The sequence below is a fragment of the Chelmon rostratus genome, chromosome 3, assembly GCF_017976325.1.
Source record: "Chelmon rostratus isolate fCheRos1 chromosome 3, fCheRos1.pri, whole genome shotgun sequence".
NCBI classification, from domain to species: domain Eukaryota; kingdom Metazoa; phylum Chordata; class Actinopteri; order Chaetodontiformes; family Chaetodontidae; genus Chelmon; species Chelmon rostratus.
In genome coordinates this window covers 3,247,501-3,262,598 of record NC_055660.1, presented here as the reverse complement: position 1 = coordinate 3,262,598, position 15,098 = coordinate 3,247,501, and the positions used below count along the sequence as shown (strand labels likewise).

The 15,098-nt window shown below is 42.4% G+C and overlaps 1 protein-coding gene across 3 annotated transcripts in view; it reads left to right on the top strand.

The window, feature by feature from the left end:
* inpp4b (inositol polyphosphate-4-phosphatase type II B) overlaps positions 1-15,098 on the top strand; it is a 134,474-nt gene that overhangs the window by 31,092 nt on the left and 88,284 nt on the right. The window contains exons 1-2 of one of the 3 annotated variants that reach the window (XM_041933075.1): positions 13,415-13,558; positions 13,719-13,778. The exons of the other annotated variants lie outside the window; for them this stretch is intronic. The gene's annotated coding sequence lies outside the window, so the exon portion shown is untranslated. Of the gene's footprint in view, positions 1-13,414; positions 13,559-13,718; positions 13,779-15,098 lie in introns of those variants that run through there. 3 annotated transcript variants of the gene reach the window in all.

The window sequence follows — 15,098 nt, the reverse complement described above, 5'->3', positions numbered from 1 at the left end:
ATTATGTTTAAATTTATCCTACAGATTCGAAGGTGAAAAGAGTTGTGTGCTGATTTATAGCAGGTGGTGAATTATGGCGCTATCTTTGTACTCGTTCGTTTGAGTCGGTCTCAGGCCGAGACCTTTGCCTTGAGTTTCGAAGGAAACATGTGTGCAGCCTTCGATGGGCATCTTAGCATGGCAGCCCGTCTTTTGGCGTTGATCCCCTGGGAAAACCAGCCAGCACATCAGTGGGAATAGGAAAGAAAGCCAGGCATAGGATCCTGAATGGGCCGGGCCCTCTGATTCAGACGTTTTAAACATACTTTATTAGAGGCTGTTCGGTGTGGGTGTGTGCATGTTCTTAATTAAGCACCCCACAACCCTGAGTGCCAAAAGCAGAATTTGGCGTAACGTTGTAAGAGATGCTCATGAGCTGTATGATGAGTAAGACTGCATTAAAGCAGTGGTTTGTATTTGCAAATGATTTTGCACTGACACAAAGCGGGCAGTAGCACAGACACGGTCGCGATGTTGTTTTGTTTTTGTGCTCTTGACAGTATGACGGTCAGTTTTGTAGCTTGAAACAAATCTTCTTGCACAAATGTGGGTGGGTTGTGCAATTGTTTGCTTGTTTCTGGCTTGAAACTGTGCTATTTTTCCACCTGCTGAGACAGTTTCTTATCGCAAACGTACCAAAGTAAAAGTACCAACAGCCACATCGTGCTCTTCAAAATCTATTAAACCTTTTAGTCTATGTCCAGTTGTGTTTTTGATATCCATCTTTCACACTATAGACATTTGCGAGCACATCAAAGTGCAAATTTGAGCTTTCAGTTCTTGCAGTCATGTAAACAGTTAGGCGTTTCCTACACAATATGCTGTAACCATGCCAATCTGACTTACTCAATCTAATTACATATAAGCAATAGACCACAATAAATGCAAACACATTTTATTATCCTATAGGTTGTGTCCTGCAGCTGTTTTCTACCCACACACATTCTGTCATTGCATTGCTTTCTGTGCACAGGGATTTCTGACACATAATTCAAGTGAAACAGGGACATCATCTGGTCTTGCATTCATATTGTGCTGTATCTTAATATTTGGAAAAATGTGTATATGTAGACAGTATTCTCCTCCGAGAGGTGGGCCTGGACTCCCATGTCCTCGTACGAAAGGAGCTAATGTGAGGTAATACGAATTCCACCTGCTGATAATATATTCTTTCAGCTAGTGATGTATTCATCCTGCTCCAGCTTCTCTTCCAGTCATTGTGCTGCACTGTGCCAGGATACCTTTGTTCGCCATATTTGCAAAAATGGGTTCTGAGCATATTCCCCATGTCAGCTGTTGTGCTTGCACCCAATTTAAACAAATTAAAGGGCCAAGATTGGTCAAAATTCTTTGAAATTTAAACTCAGTTGTATGGTCTTTAAAGGGACGTGCTTTACTGTCTCTTGTCATTTAAAAACAACATCAAATGGAAAACAAGGTTAAAACCTCTATCCTTACTGATACTGTCCGAAAATTAGATGTTAAAGTCCAAAATCTGTAGATCAGTTTACTTGAACTGGTTTTGTCCCGTAGCACACCACTTACTTGCATTTTTGTGGAACAGCATTAACTTGTGTCTCCAGCTGTATCGTCATTCTCCTCTTTGAATTCAGCCTTGGAGCACAATCCCAGATGAAATTTGTTTTGAAATTAGAACACAATGCTTTATTCTACGGTGTGCGTTGAATATTAATGTTGAACAACACCCATGTGAGCTCAGCACTGTATAAGCTCTCCATTCACTGCCTGCCTCCTTCCTGGGAGTATTTCTTGTGCTGCACGGTGCTCTGCCACCAGAGGTTTTACTAAACTGAACATGTGGCCAGGCAAGCTACTGCCAGGATACGAAGATATTTTACTGATGCCCTGTAAAATATTTACCACCTAAATTCAAGTTTTTAAGAACGGCTATATTGATGAACTGATTTCCTGGGTGGGAGCTTTCTAGCAGTACTGTAATTTACAGGCACTGGATAAAATATTTTATGAAGTCCTTTAGAGTTTGGGATTTTGAATGTCTCTCATGCTGTCCCTCATTCTCTCTCTCGCTCTCTGTGAGTGACATCTCTCAGTAGCTCCTGTCAGTCTGTCAAGAATATCACTGATGCGTAGCACACCATCTCACTGAAGCTTGCCTCTTTGAGCTTAAAGGTCCAGTGTGTAGGATTTACGGGGATCTGTTGGCAGAAATGGTATATAGTATTCATAATCGTATTTTCATTGGTGTATAAATAATCACCTGAATAACAATCATTATGATTTTATTACTCTTTATGTCATCAGAAAGAGCGGGTCTTCTTCCACATCTCCCCCGTGTTGCACCGCCATGTTTCTACAGTAGCCCAGAACTGACAAACTGGCTCCAGAGAGGGCCCATCAGATTTTTAGTGGCCCTTGGGGAGGAGGGGCCTTCAGTTGCTTGCAGTCTGGATTCTCACCACTAGATGCCACTAAATTCTACACAGTGGTCCTTTAAGTCTGAACCAGCTGTCTTAAGTGATTCGTCCTGTTGAGCCTTCTACATTCTTGCACACACACATACACCACACACACACACATACACACACACACTGACCCCTGCATTCAACAGAAGAAGCTTCGAATGATGAGCTGCATCACAAGTTCAAGAAGATGCCGGCTTTTTGTAGTCATTTCCCAAAACCCTCTCTCCCTGTCTGTCTCATACGGTGGCCTTGCAATATTTCAGGATCTTTATTTCCTTTTTTTTTTCTTTTCTTTTTTTTTTTTTTTTTTACCCAAGCACCAGCGCTCTCATGCTATGGTTGACTTTTAGATTTCGCGGCTCCGCTCGACTGGGCACAGCGTGCTTGTCTGGGTCTCATTAGAGAGTCTTTAAGTGACACAGGCATGACCCTGAACACGAGCTGGCACAATGCGCCAGCCCCCAGCCGCTGAAGTGGCAGATCGGGAATCACTCAACCAAGGCCCAGTCATTTAATATTGCTTTTTTTTTCAGGGAGTGAGAGCATGGGGGCAATTTGCTGTTTGCGTGTGTGCGTATGTGCTTTACAAATCAGCTGTCAAAAGTTTTACATATCACTTTCAGCTCTGGTAGCGGATGTTGTGTCACGAGCTGATTCACTGCAAAGGAAAGCAGATAGCATACATGGTAACTGCTCAATGTATGTTAAAAAAAACACAGCAAATTTGCCATTTTGTCTGAATTGCCATGTCATCCGTTCGCCATAAGAGTTCTGGAGTGGAAATAAGAAGGGAAGAAATTGTAACAGTGAGGGGGAGGTAACTGATGGAGCGAGGTTTATAGATGACTGCTTTAACATTCGTAGAGGACCAGAGAATTTCATAGTAGGATGATTTCCCTCTGCCTTGGGCTTCCCATTTAGATATTCTAAGATGACACAGGCTGCATGGTCATGAATATTTGAGAACATGCACAGGTCTGAGAGAACGATAAGTGAGGGAGTGGAGGTGTGAGAAGGAGTAGGACAGGGTTAGATATCTCTCAGGTGCATGTGATCCCCCCCTCAAGCCCTGGTTGTCAAAGGCTGACAGGCTAGCCTTACTTTGTCACTGATGTCTTACCTGCAACTGCACTTTGAATGGCTCCCGGGGGCAATAAATCCCCTTTCAGCTCGCATTCTGATCACTGAATCAAGAAATATGCACTCTGGCTGAGAAGAGGTAGACTTCACAGAGATCACTTCATTTAAAGCAGTTTTATCACAGGCTCAGTCAAATCTTTGAGCATAATGACTTAAACTAAGATGATTCAGAGTGTAACTAATTTGCTGCATCTTGTCTCAAACATTGTTTAAATGAGGAACGAGAGAAAACCTTATCTGGCAGTCATGGTAGAAAGCACACAATCATAATTACATTTCAGAGACGGGCTAGAGGTTCAAGTATAAAACTGCTTTTATAAACCTGCATTGGAGGTTTGAGTGGAAGACGCGGTCAGACGAACCATTTAAGGCTCTTGGATTAAATCTCAGTAGCCATTATTTTGAAAGTTCATCAGAAATCAGAGCGAGGCTCATCTGAGAGAGGTGAGATAAATAGAGGCCTTGAGTTAAAGGCATATGAAAGAGGCAAAAAAGATTATTTGTGTGTGTTGGGTGCATCAGGTTTGTGCTCACTTACCTCTGTGAAGAGGCTTGAAGACACCCTGCTAATGACAGACCTGTGGTTTGTTGTCAGTGCAAACCTATTACTGAGTGTTCTTGTGGTATAAAGGGATAGGACAGCTGCCTCTGGAAGAGCTCTTCTCTCTAATCACAGCCTCATTTATCCTGCCTTTGCTCTCTGCAATCTGGAATGAACGTGTAATGCAGTTTTCAGTTTGCATTCCTATTACCGGCCGCGGTGAGGAATTTTGATTGGTTTCTGTGATGTGCACCGTAGTGTGGCAAACAAAAGGCCTCATCTGAGTAAAACAGGAAAATGGTGCATGTCTGGTCATTTCCATAAAGCCGCCATAAAATGTATTCAATCAAATAAAACACAAGCAGAGGGGTTTTTACTGTGTTGCTATAATGGCCATTTCTTCCTCTGGCCGCCATAAGCAGCTTCACACACACACGCACACACACACCATGTGCACTAAAGGGATACAGCAAGATACCTTTGAGTCAGAGGGGAATGGAGAAAAAGCTGATCAAAGTTCCATCTCAAACTGCAAGCCTGTTTGACACACACATACACACACGCACAAAACACACACACACACACACACAAACACACACACACACATGCTGAGAAAATTGGATGGAGGTTGTGGGAGTCCCAAAGCATGGGTAGGATGAGGCACTGGTGGATTTTTTTCAGTGGGTCCCCTGCTTGAACTTTTTATATCAGTTCAAATCTGATTTTGAGACAAAAAGTAATGAATGTAGTCTATGTTTTTGCTTACAGTCCATTTGTTCTCTCTCCCCGTGTAGTTACTGTGGTGACTTAGGGTCAGAGAGGAGAAGAAGAGGGTGGCCTAACTCCAGTTGTTTGTACCCTGGAAGTATTTTATTATCAGTGAGCAAATACACAGAGCCCATGTGATGTGCAGCAAGATACCAAAGGGGAAGTTATGGCAGCCCAGACTGAATAAGCATCACATTTACCCAATGCGTTGTAAGGAAGAATATGTCAGCTATACAGCCTAGGCAAGCAAAGTTAGCTGTCTGTTAGCCTGCTAACTGATGAGCATGATGTACAGAATACTGCCAAGCTGGCTAATTCTATACAGCATCTATTTAGGTAAAGTATTCACTGGCAAAACATTGTCGTGTAAGACAGACAGTACCGTGGCAAAAGCCAACCCACAGTTTTTCTGCTTGATTAAAATTTCAAAATGTTCAAATTCCACTAATCTTTAAAGTGCCAAAATAACTCTCATACAGATATAAACTGATTTGACATTATCCAGTTGTGTTAGCTTTCAGTCACTGCCTACCATGAACAATGTTGCCTATCACACCGCTGAGATCGTTGCACATCCTCTTATTCTACCTGATTTGACTGGCAGATATTAGCCACATCTCAGGAGGTAGTGTGAGCAGCCACTGTTCCGTTGCGAATTGTCGCTCCAATTATGAACTGCTGAAGTATGGAGAATCCCGGCCTCAGTTAATCCTGCCCTGTCAATAATCATGATGTGCAAAAGGCGGTGACTTGACATATTTTTGGCGCAGCCACTTGCTTTTAGCTGGATGAGTGTCAATGTGGTGGGAATTTTCTGTAAGTGCACAAGTTTACTGCCAGAAAGAGAGAGAGAGGGGGGAGAGAAATGGAAGCAGACAGGGAAACAGAGCAGGCAGAGGGCTAGAGGGGACACACACACACACACACACACACACACACAGGAACACAGGAACACACCTTTACAAGAACCAATCTCAGAGATATCCAAGAAAGGTCTTGGTAGTGATTGGGTGGACAGCTGAGCAGTGATAACCTACGAGAGTAACAGTCCTCAGATAAGGACTGTCTCTTGTCTGATGGCCACTTTGCTTCCTTCACCATCATTGTGGCAATGTCAGCCAATGTCACAAGGGCTGAAAAATACTGCTGTTCAAGTCGGCAATACTAAAATTAGCCAAACTAGTGTCCTCTCTCTCTCTCTTTTTCCTGCTGGGAGTCTTGCCAGGCAGAAAATGTAAGATAGTTTAATGGTCCTGTTAGTATTAGATCTACTGCTATAATGAATGCATACTTTCTTGTCCAATTAGTGTTATATCAACACAGTATATTAAATTGTCACAAAGACAATCAATACATAACAGTGTGTCCTACTTTATTAAACAAGGTCTGTTTTGGGGATAAAAATACCGATAATACCGTCAGTTTTGTTGTTTGGATTAGTAACATTAGTGCTTGACATCTTATTTCCATTAAAACATTGTTTTCTAAAAAGCACCATTCAACATTTATTAGTCATGGCTTATTAAGGGTGGTCACTGAAGGTAGTGCTTTCTTTGAGTGATGCACATTCACACCTGTAAGCTGCCTAGCACGACCGTAGTGAATGGTACACAGACTGCGTTTAGTGCTTTACTGCCTAAGTGGACAAAGTGCTTTTCAGTTTGCCTCTCATTCACCCATTCACAGACGATCATCTGGACTGTCTCGCTGAAGGGGATTGAATCACCAAAGCTGCGAATAATGGCTGACCCACTCTACCTCCTTACCCGCAGCCTCTTTGTAAGTCTGATAGCCGGATCCGTTGACCACTGAGAAGCTCCATCGGTGCAGCTGAGGTGAAGGGTCTTGCCCAGGAGCGCCATAGTGGTGAAGATGAGTGGGGTTAAGCGCTGCTCTTTAATCTTTCCCACAGATTTAGCCTGCTGGGTTTAGGAAATTAAACCAGCTGCCTTCCTCAGACTAACAATATAGGGAAGACAATGCATGGCATGCCAGGCTGAGACATGAAAGGTCCATGCAGTAACCCTAGAAATGAGCGAGTCAAACATAGCACCAGCTGAGAGATGTTAGTTTGTGCAAATGAACAGCTTCTGCTTTTGGTTGAACTCTCTGACCTTTAAGTCAATCAAATACTCGTGAATTCATTTGTGAAAAGTAAGCAAAGATGTGACTTCTGCCAATCATGACATAGAGGAGTGAGCGCCATGGATGGTGACAGGTTTGACATCTGTCAATCATGACAAATGGCAAGTAAGCCACACGACTGGGAGCAAGTCATAACAGTGGGAACCTGAGGGGCAGTTATGGGCATCACTGTGTGTGTGTGTGTGTGTGTGTGTGTGTGTGTGTGTGCGTGTGTGTGTGTGTGTGTGTGTGTGTGTGTGTGTGTGTGTGTGTGTGTGTGTGTGTGTGTGTGTGTGTGTGAGAAATTGTTGGCTCTCAGCATACAGCGATGACGCGTGGTAGCACCCTCACGTTCACCAGGGAAAGTGCTGCAGTTTCACGATAATGACATGATATACTGTACACAGAAGTTCCTCTTTTGCCTGTCACATTCTGCACATTCCTTTTGGCCATAAATTATCCTCATTTATGTGCATTTAATTTCACATTCTACACAGGCAGGCAACAAAGAGTGCATTTGATGGATTGCACAATTACACTTCTGTGAACCTCCACTTGCCTCTCTAAATCCGGGAATTGCCTGTCTTTTATCTGCCCCGTGGCCATCAGGCGTCACGGAGTGTCTTCGGAAATCCTCTTTCATAAATTCTCCTTGATTTTAGCCTGTTTTACTGACTTGAAATTTCTGTGCTTTGACAGCCTTGCTAATTATTCACATCATTACAGAGCCTCTGATTTTGTTTTTAACACTGCTCCTATTACTGTCGCCAATGGCCTCAGCGTTTCATGCCCCATTACAAGCAAAAGTGAGAGGATAAAACATCGGGCGAGGAAGGAGAGAGGAACCTGTTTTGCTCTGTGTGATAACTGGTGCAACGTTCACTTCGGCAGAAATAAAACACCTCTGGATGAGGCTTTAGCTTCAAGTGCTTGAGCAGCTGGAAAGTAGGGTTGTAGAGGCCAGTTACATGGAAAATGTGTGGATAATAAGCCAATATTAGAGGGGTAAAGTATGTCTTATTTGTGAAAGCAGCCTGCAAAACAAGCTCATCATTAAAGAAAGCGTGGCAGCTTTTAATATTATGGATTCGGAATATATACTTTATGGCAAGCCTCCAAAACCTGAATGGGATTTGCCTTTCATAAGACTGATACATTTGACATGGTAATGAATTAAAGTGCTTCTTCAACATGAAGTTCCATACAGATAGGGCGAGATTGCCCTCAAAGCTTTGAAAGGACTACGCTGTCTGTCTTTTCTTATTAAAAAGAAAATCCTGTTAAGTTTAGCACACTTGTAAAAGTGGTGGAGCCAGACGGATGACAATTGAGGGGAAATAAATGGTCCCCGACCCTGGAGAATAGGAAGTTTAAACACTCTAAAGCATTTTTATTGACAACTGAGCGCTCGCTCTGCCATGTCAGGTTAACACTACATATGTCTCACATGGCATGTGAAAAGCCTCGTGGACAGGCTGTTAGGAGCGTAACATGTCACGCTGGAGCGATGTGTTCAAAAACATTTCGGGCTCTTTCCAAAGCCCGGAGCCTTTGAAGTGCTTCCTCACAGTAATGATATCATTCTCATTGGCTGACAATACTTCAAACTCCTGTTTACTGGATTGAGGAAGGCACCAGATAATTACTTTATTTTCCCACATTGTTCACCACACTGAGTTGACATGCACTTCAATAAAGTGACTCATTTTGCCAGTGAATATTTACAATGGTTGGAAATTAAGTGCACTCTAGGTTTTGTTGTGAGGTTGGATGCAGTCATTCGTGAAAACAGTTGTTGGAATAGTGCACGCTCATTAAAAGCAACCGACTAACTCTAAGTAGAGAAGCTAATTACTTATAAAAACTGCTGAGCAGATGTCTGGTGCCGTTGCCACGAGGAGACGCCCTTTCTTTCCAGGGCAAAGCCGCAAGTTAACACGAGTGAAGTAAACCAGTAAACAGTCTATTTATACACAAGTATTACAAGGAGGCCTCACTGTAGATGAAGAGTTCAGTGCCAATGATTTAAGTGTGTTTGTGTTAGTATTACAGTGGTGCATTTTAGAACTCTGTAGTGAAGACGCTGCATTTACAGGCGACATATAAACTCGAGCATGAGCTACCAGACATGCATGTGCAGTCATTGTACATACTGTGGAAATGCAATGAAGCACATGTAAACATGCAACAAAAACAGCAGCATACGTGTATACAAAATAGAGAGTAGGAAAAAAACAAAAATAATATTAATGTAATATTAATGTGCAAATAAATGCACAATAGAACATAAAAGTACTGTCAATATTCATATGTACAGAAGAATTAATATAAACACATGCAGAAAGTATGGAGAGGAGGAGAGAACAAAAAAAAATGAACCAAAGTCTAACATTTTGGGCAATACGATTAGTCACAGTCAGACAGACACCACTCCCTTACTCGTCTGTTCATTATGAAGCTGGAACCAGCAGCCGCTGAGCTTAGCTTGACTTAAAACCTGGCTGGCCAAGGTAGAACAATTCAGCTGAAGTTCACTAATCATGTTATATCTTGTTTGTTTAAGCAGTAGAAAAGCACAGACATGAGAGTGGTGTCAAGATTCAAGATTCTTTATTGTCATTGAGCATGACATGTCAATGAAATTTCCATTGTAACCCCCATGTTAGAAACAAGATAATAAGAAAGATAAGAAAGAATCAAATTAAGATAACTACAATAAAATAAACCAACATGCAATAAAAATATTCGTAAATGCAATTACAAATATACCAGAATGAAAATATACTATGGCAATAAAAATATACTAAACAATAACAATAAGATATACCTTCAATAACCCTCTGCAAGAAAGTGAATAATAGTATTTACCAAAAGATCACACTATTCCTTTAAAGAATTAGAGTAAATAACTACGTTTATATAGATTCTATTAATGTTCCTTGGTTTTTACTTTCGGTAGGATAGAACTGACATTTCTGGTCAGTGGTCAGTGGTTTTTCTCAAGGCCATCGGGTAGAGGTTATAGACATGTGCAATACACTATTCAGTTTATATATATATAAGTCACGCATAATCTATTGCCGTGCATGAAAAGCACACCACGATCTACCTGCATGCAGCTGACATGCATATAAATGGAGCAAGCACCAGGTAGCCACTTGATGCTGAAGTGCACCTTTCCAGGAAACCTCTCTGTCATAACCTTTCCCAAACCCTTCCCTGTATAATCCCACTCCAATCTGTTCAAGGTGGGATTTGTCTGGATCAATTTCATAATGCATTATTCATTTGAGAATTTAATCAAATATCTCCTCCACCAATCAGCCCAACCCATACTTCTCCCAGCCCTCCCCTCGCTCTCTCCCCATCATATCAGTGATTGTTAGTGTCACCTGCAATAGCAGATTATCAGACAAATGAATTACTGGGTCACAGGTGAATTAGACGCTTGGCTGACTGTAATCTTTTTTTTTTCCTCTGGCAAAAGTAGCTTAGTGTAAGTTAGCTTTTTTCTTCTTTTTCTGAGCGAGAGAGGGGTGAAAAAAGTGCTCGAGAAAATCCCCTTTCTGCCTGGCTTCCCGTGCGTTTCTGCAGTGTAATGGTTTCCTTTGAGAGGCACTGGTGGAAAGTGCTGATGCTTGTTGGCTGTGTGTGTGTGTGTGTGTGTGTCTGGGTGTGTGTAAAAGGCAGCTATTTTCCATGACTAACTGAGCCACTGATGAGCTTGCCGGCCAGGCCGGGGTACAGTGTGTGAGTCTTTGTGTCTCTGCACATGTGTAGGCCTGTGGGCAGGCAGCGTTCGTAGTGGCCTGTGTGAGCGTCAGCGTACAGTAAAACCCTACAGTCGGTCAGTTGAGATAGATGGAATACAGCAATTCATAACTTTCCCTGTCTGTCTGATCTTCGTCATGTGCCAGCATTAAAGCACATCTCCACTTGCACAGCAGTCTGCCTTCTAAGTTTATTTATGAAGATAATGACACATTGTTTTTCTCCTCCTCTCCTCACTCAGGATGACTGAGAAGTAAATGAGTGTGGGGCAGAGGGGCTCTTGTCGCTGCTTTGTTGTTTTGTTCTGTCGACGCAGATGGAATTATATGATAATCAAAAATCAGCCAACATTGTTTCCCGTCTGCACACCCAGAGAGGTGGCGAAGCCTTTAAACATCTCAAAGAGGCAATTTTTCCTCCCCAGGAAATACAAATATATTTGTTTTGATCTTATCTTTTTTCTAAAGAATTTTATGCGCTGTTCATGAGTGTACACAACAACAACAAAAAAAAGTTTCTTAATCTATTCATCTGCTATCTCACAGCCACCAAGGATAAATTCTACTTTCACATAAGCGGTATATTTAGTTCAAAAGGCTCTGCTGTTGGTGTTGTTCCACATCAACTGGCAAAAATGTCATTTAGGCAACTAATATGTCTGCGGTGTGCTGAGGAACATAAATAGCTAGCGGCTGTTGCACTTCTCCCACGATTTCCTGCATCTTGTTGTTTGCTAAGTTAAGGTGGTCTGAGCCATCTGAAAATGCAGCTTCTACACAGCGTTACATTATCCCACAGAAAAGGAAGGGGCAGGAGAGCTTGTTCTGAGACTCCCACACAGTAAGAGCCCGTGTGCTGCCGGAGCTTTTATGCAGCTCACCTCTTGCACCACGAGTGACACACACTCACACCTGATACTGGGCACTTATTTATTTCTTTTTTCAGTGAATGTACAAATTATGTCAAAGATGGCTTAAATCAATATAACATTTCACACAAGTTCAAACACATTGCACACACAGAAAAACATACACGCAGTCATAGATAAGTACAGAGAACATGTAATCACTCTTTTCTGATAAAAGCTTTGTAGTATTTATCCACGGTGACGATGGTGATTAGTACTAAATCACTACAAGGCTGTTGGAGAAATATTGCAGGAAGAACTGTCTGCACACACAGAGCGTTGAACAGCATCTGCTCCAGCTTGACATGTGTAGCAGCGAAATGCACACGATGTGTTCGAATGTCTCCCGCTGAAGGGTGAACGCTCCCAGGTAGACTGTACGAATCCTGAGGCCAGAGCTCAGTGTGTTCCGACATGTATGTTCAGCGAGGATGCTGCTGACTGCACAGTGCAGTCACTGAGGAGCAGACTCTCTAGATATTACGGGGCATCAATCCCTGTCTGTCTGCCTGTCTAGGCTGTTAACCACCTCTGGGCTGCACCATTGATCTCCGTAATTGTCTCGCACTCTTCAAAGGGAGCTGAGAGTTGGTTTGATCCGAGCTGTTTACTTTCACAGCCCCTATAGCCCTGCTCTCTAAAGAAGAGAGCTATCAGCCACTTCAGGCATGAGCTAGCATATTATAATACTATTACTGTGCATGTGTTTGTGTGTGTGTGTGAGAGAGAAAGAAAGTGAGGTAGAGAGAGAGAGACGCAGCCATAGCCTGTAGCTTTACAGGCCTGGGGGCAAGCTAGCAGCTCCTTGCTGTTACATAAGGACAGGGAATTGCAGTCTGCACATTGCCTGTTATCTATCCATGGGTATGTAAGGAAATTACAACGCAGAACCCTACGCTGTGCACAGAATTACAGGCTTCATTCAGCTATTGTTTGTCTGAGAACTCCTTTCCTGATGTCAGTCACCAAAAGCTTCATGCTAATGCCACGACCAAAATAACAGCGATGATGTGACAAACAGGATGTTCGGCTTAGCAACATGCTTTGTGGGTGATAAAATGATAAAGTGCATCCTTTCTCCGCTCTGCATGCAGCTTTCTCTCTGTTGCTGCATTTGTGGGTCTCAACTTGAACCACAGAGTCAGAGACGGAGAAGCTGCTAACCACACCAGGTCTAGCAGATAGTCGCTCTTAATAAGTTGTGATAGGAAATACTGACGTATTGCAAAATATGATTATATTGATCAGTCTGGCAGAAAAGTGTCTGTTACAATGCAACTCTGTCAAACCTGCGGTGTAGTAATTTAAATATGGTACTGAAGTCAGTAGAGGGGATTTGAATGGGGCTGTACAGTCTTTGGACCTGCTACCAAGTCATGTTTACAGACTGTGAGTGAGGGAGCCTTGATTTTTATCACCTAGTCTGCAGTGGGGTTAGCCATTAAAGTTTATGGACCAAAGAAGTGAGCGTGTGGGGGTAAGGCATCAGTAGTGTGCTTCCAGTGTACCAAGGGCAGGCTGCAGGTGCCACAGCTTGAGTTTCCTTTTTCTCCGAGCTGCAGCTTTGTCTGTGAGATAGATAGAAGTGGGCGTGGGAATCAGATTTTCTACTTCATGTTACTCAAGCACATCCTTATCGTTCCTGGTGCCTGGTGTTGGAGGTTTCTGTCAGCAAACCTGGGCTGCCTGATAGTTGGCCACGCAGCCGAAACGTGATGAAGTAAGGAAGGGCAGGGATAGCTGGGAGAAACTGAACGAGTGGTAGGAAGGGCTTCTCGTTTGGGGGCAAGCATTGACAAGCTGGAGGAATGTATGCGAGAGCAGGTATGAACACTTCTTCCTCGTCTCTGGTCTTCCCTCTGTGACAGAGAATCACAGATATTAGGAAACCTTAAAGTGTTCTGTGAGAAAGAGGGATATTAACTTGCCTGCCGCGCTGCAGCGTTTATCATACATGGCTCTTAAGATCTCTCTGTACTTACAGTAACTGCAGGAGAAGGAATCATAAAAGGATTTTTCCCGGTCTCTCAGGATTCAGCTTTCAGTGAGTATTTACCTTTCAGATGGAAAAAGTCCAGCCTCCTTTATGTGCTCATCAAGCCTCTGAATCAGGTGCAAAAATATCTTCTTGGTTCCTGTAGTTTTAGCACAGAAAGTGTGTTTCTTCAAACGTTTTTGTCAAGCAGGAGATTTCGCATTGCAGAACATGTATTTTCAGTGCACTAAACATAGTCAACTATCAATGACAGCCACTTGCAGCGCTGACAGAAAGCTGCATCTATACTTTCATTACCTCCTTCTGTGCTTGGATTATGTGTCATTTTGTTGAATTGTCTTTGGTGGCACACAAGATTTGTGACATTATCTGATTGAAAAGCAAATTTCACAGTCTCAGAAAATATCCTGCTCTGGCATACTGCAGATATACAATGGCAAAAAATAGCATGCAAGAGAGACTGGTAAATTCATTCACTGGAAAATCTCCAACCTCCCAAAAATATGGAGACTTTATATTCAGTGCAACACTATCAAAGATGGCATAATAGGCAAGGATAATGATTGAGTTTGTTTGTCAGTGTAGCCCATATTTCAGCACAGCGAGCTGTATTCTTCCAACAGCTGGCTAATTAAACTAGCGAATGCATTAAGCATTGACAAAACTGCACCAATGTAGCTCCAATTTCAACATCACTCAGATATTAAAATATTGATTCAGTTCTTAATCATAATGCACAGTAATGTATCCTTTGTTGTTGTTCCTCGTAGTCCAGCTCTTTAATTTAGTTTAGATATGGATTTTCTCAATCCCTCCATGTGTTCTCATGGTAATTTACACTTGTCAGACTCCAACGTGAGATAAGAATTATCACTGAATTATGTGAGCACAGAAGTTAAGTCATGGAAAGCTATGCCAATTAAGAGCCCACTTCCAAGATTTTACACTCAATAATCTTACTGGAGTTGAAAAAGATTAAAGTTTAGCTTCCTTTTCATCAAAACCAGACCCAGAAGGCATTCATCTCTCCTGTTTCAGTTTCATGTTTGCACAAGTTGTCACACCTTTTGTTTTACGGTGGATGCGTTTGCTGCTTTTGATGCAGTTCGCTGCTTTAAGTTATTTATAAAGCGGACCAAAAAAGTGCAAACGATTAATAAGGCATGTAAAGGCAAAAACAACACCAGAAGAACACATCAAAGAGTTATGTATCAGAGTCCAAATCAGTATTATTACATTCAGAGTCTGCATCACATCGCTTGGAGCGTACACACACCACCTCAGCACCAACGTGAGTAATAAGAAGTAAACAGCATTTGGAGCCTGCTGCCTCCCTACACAGGTCAGACTATACAGTTAAAGTCCTGG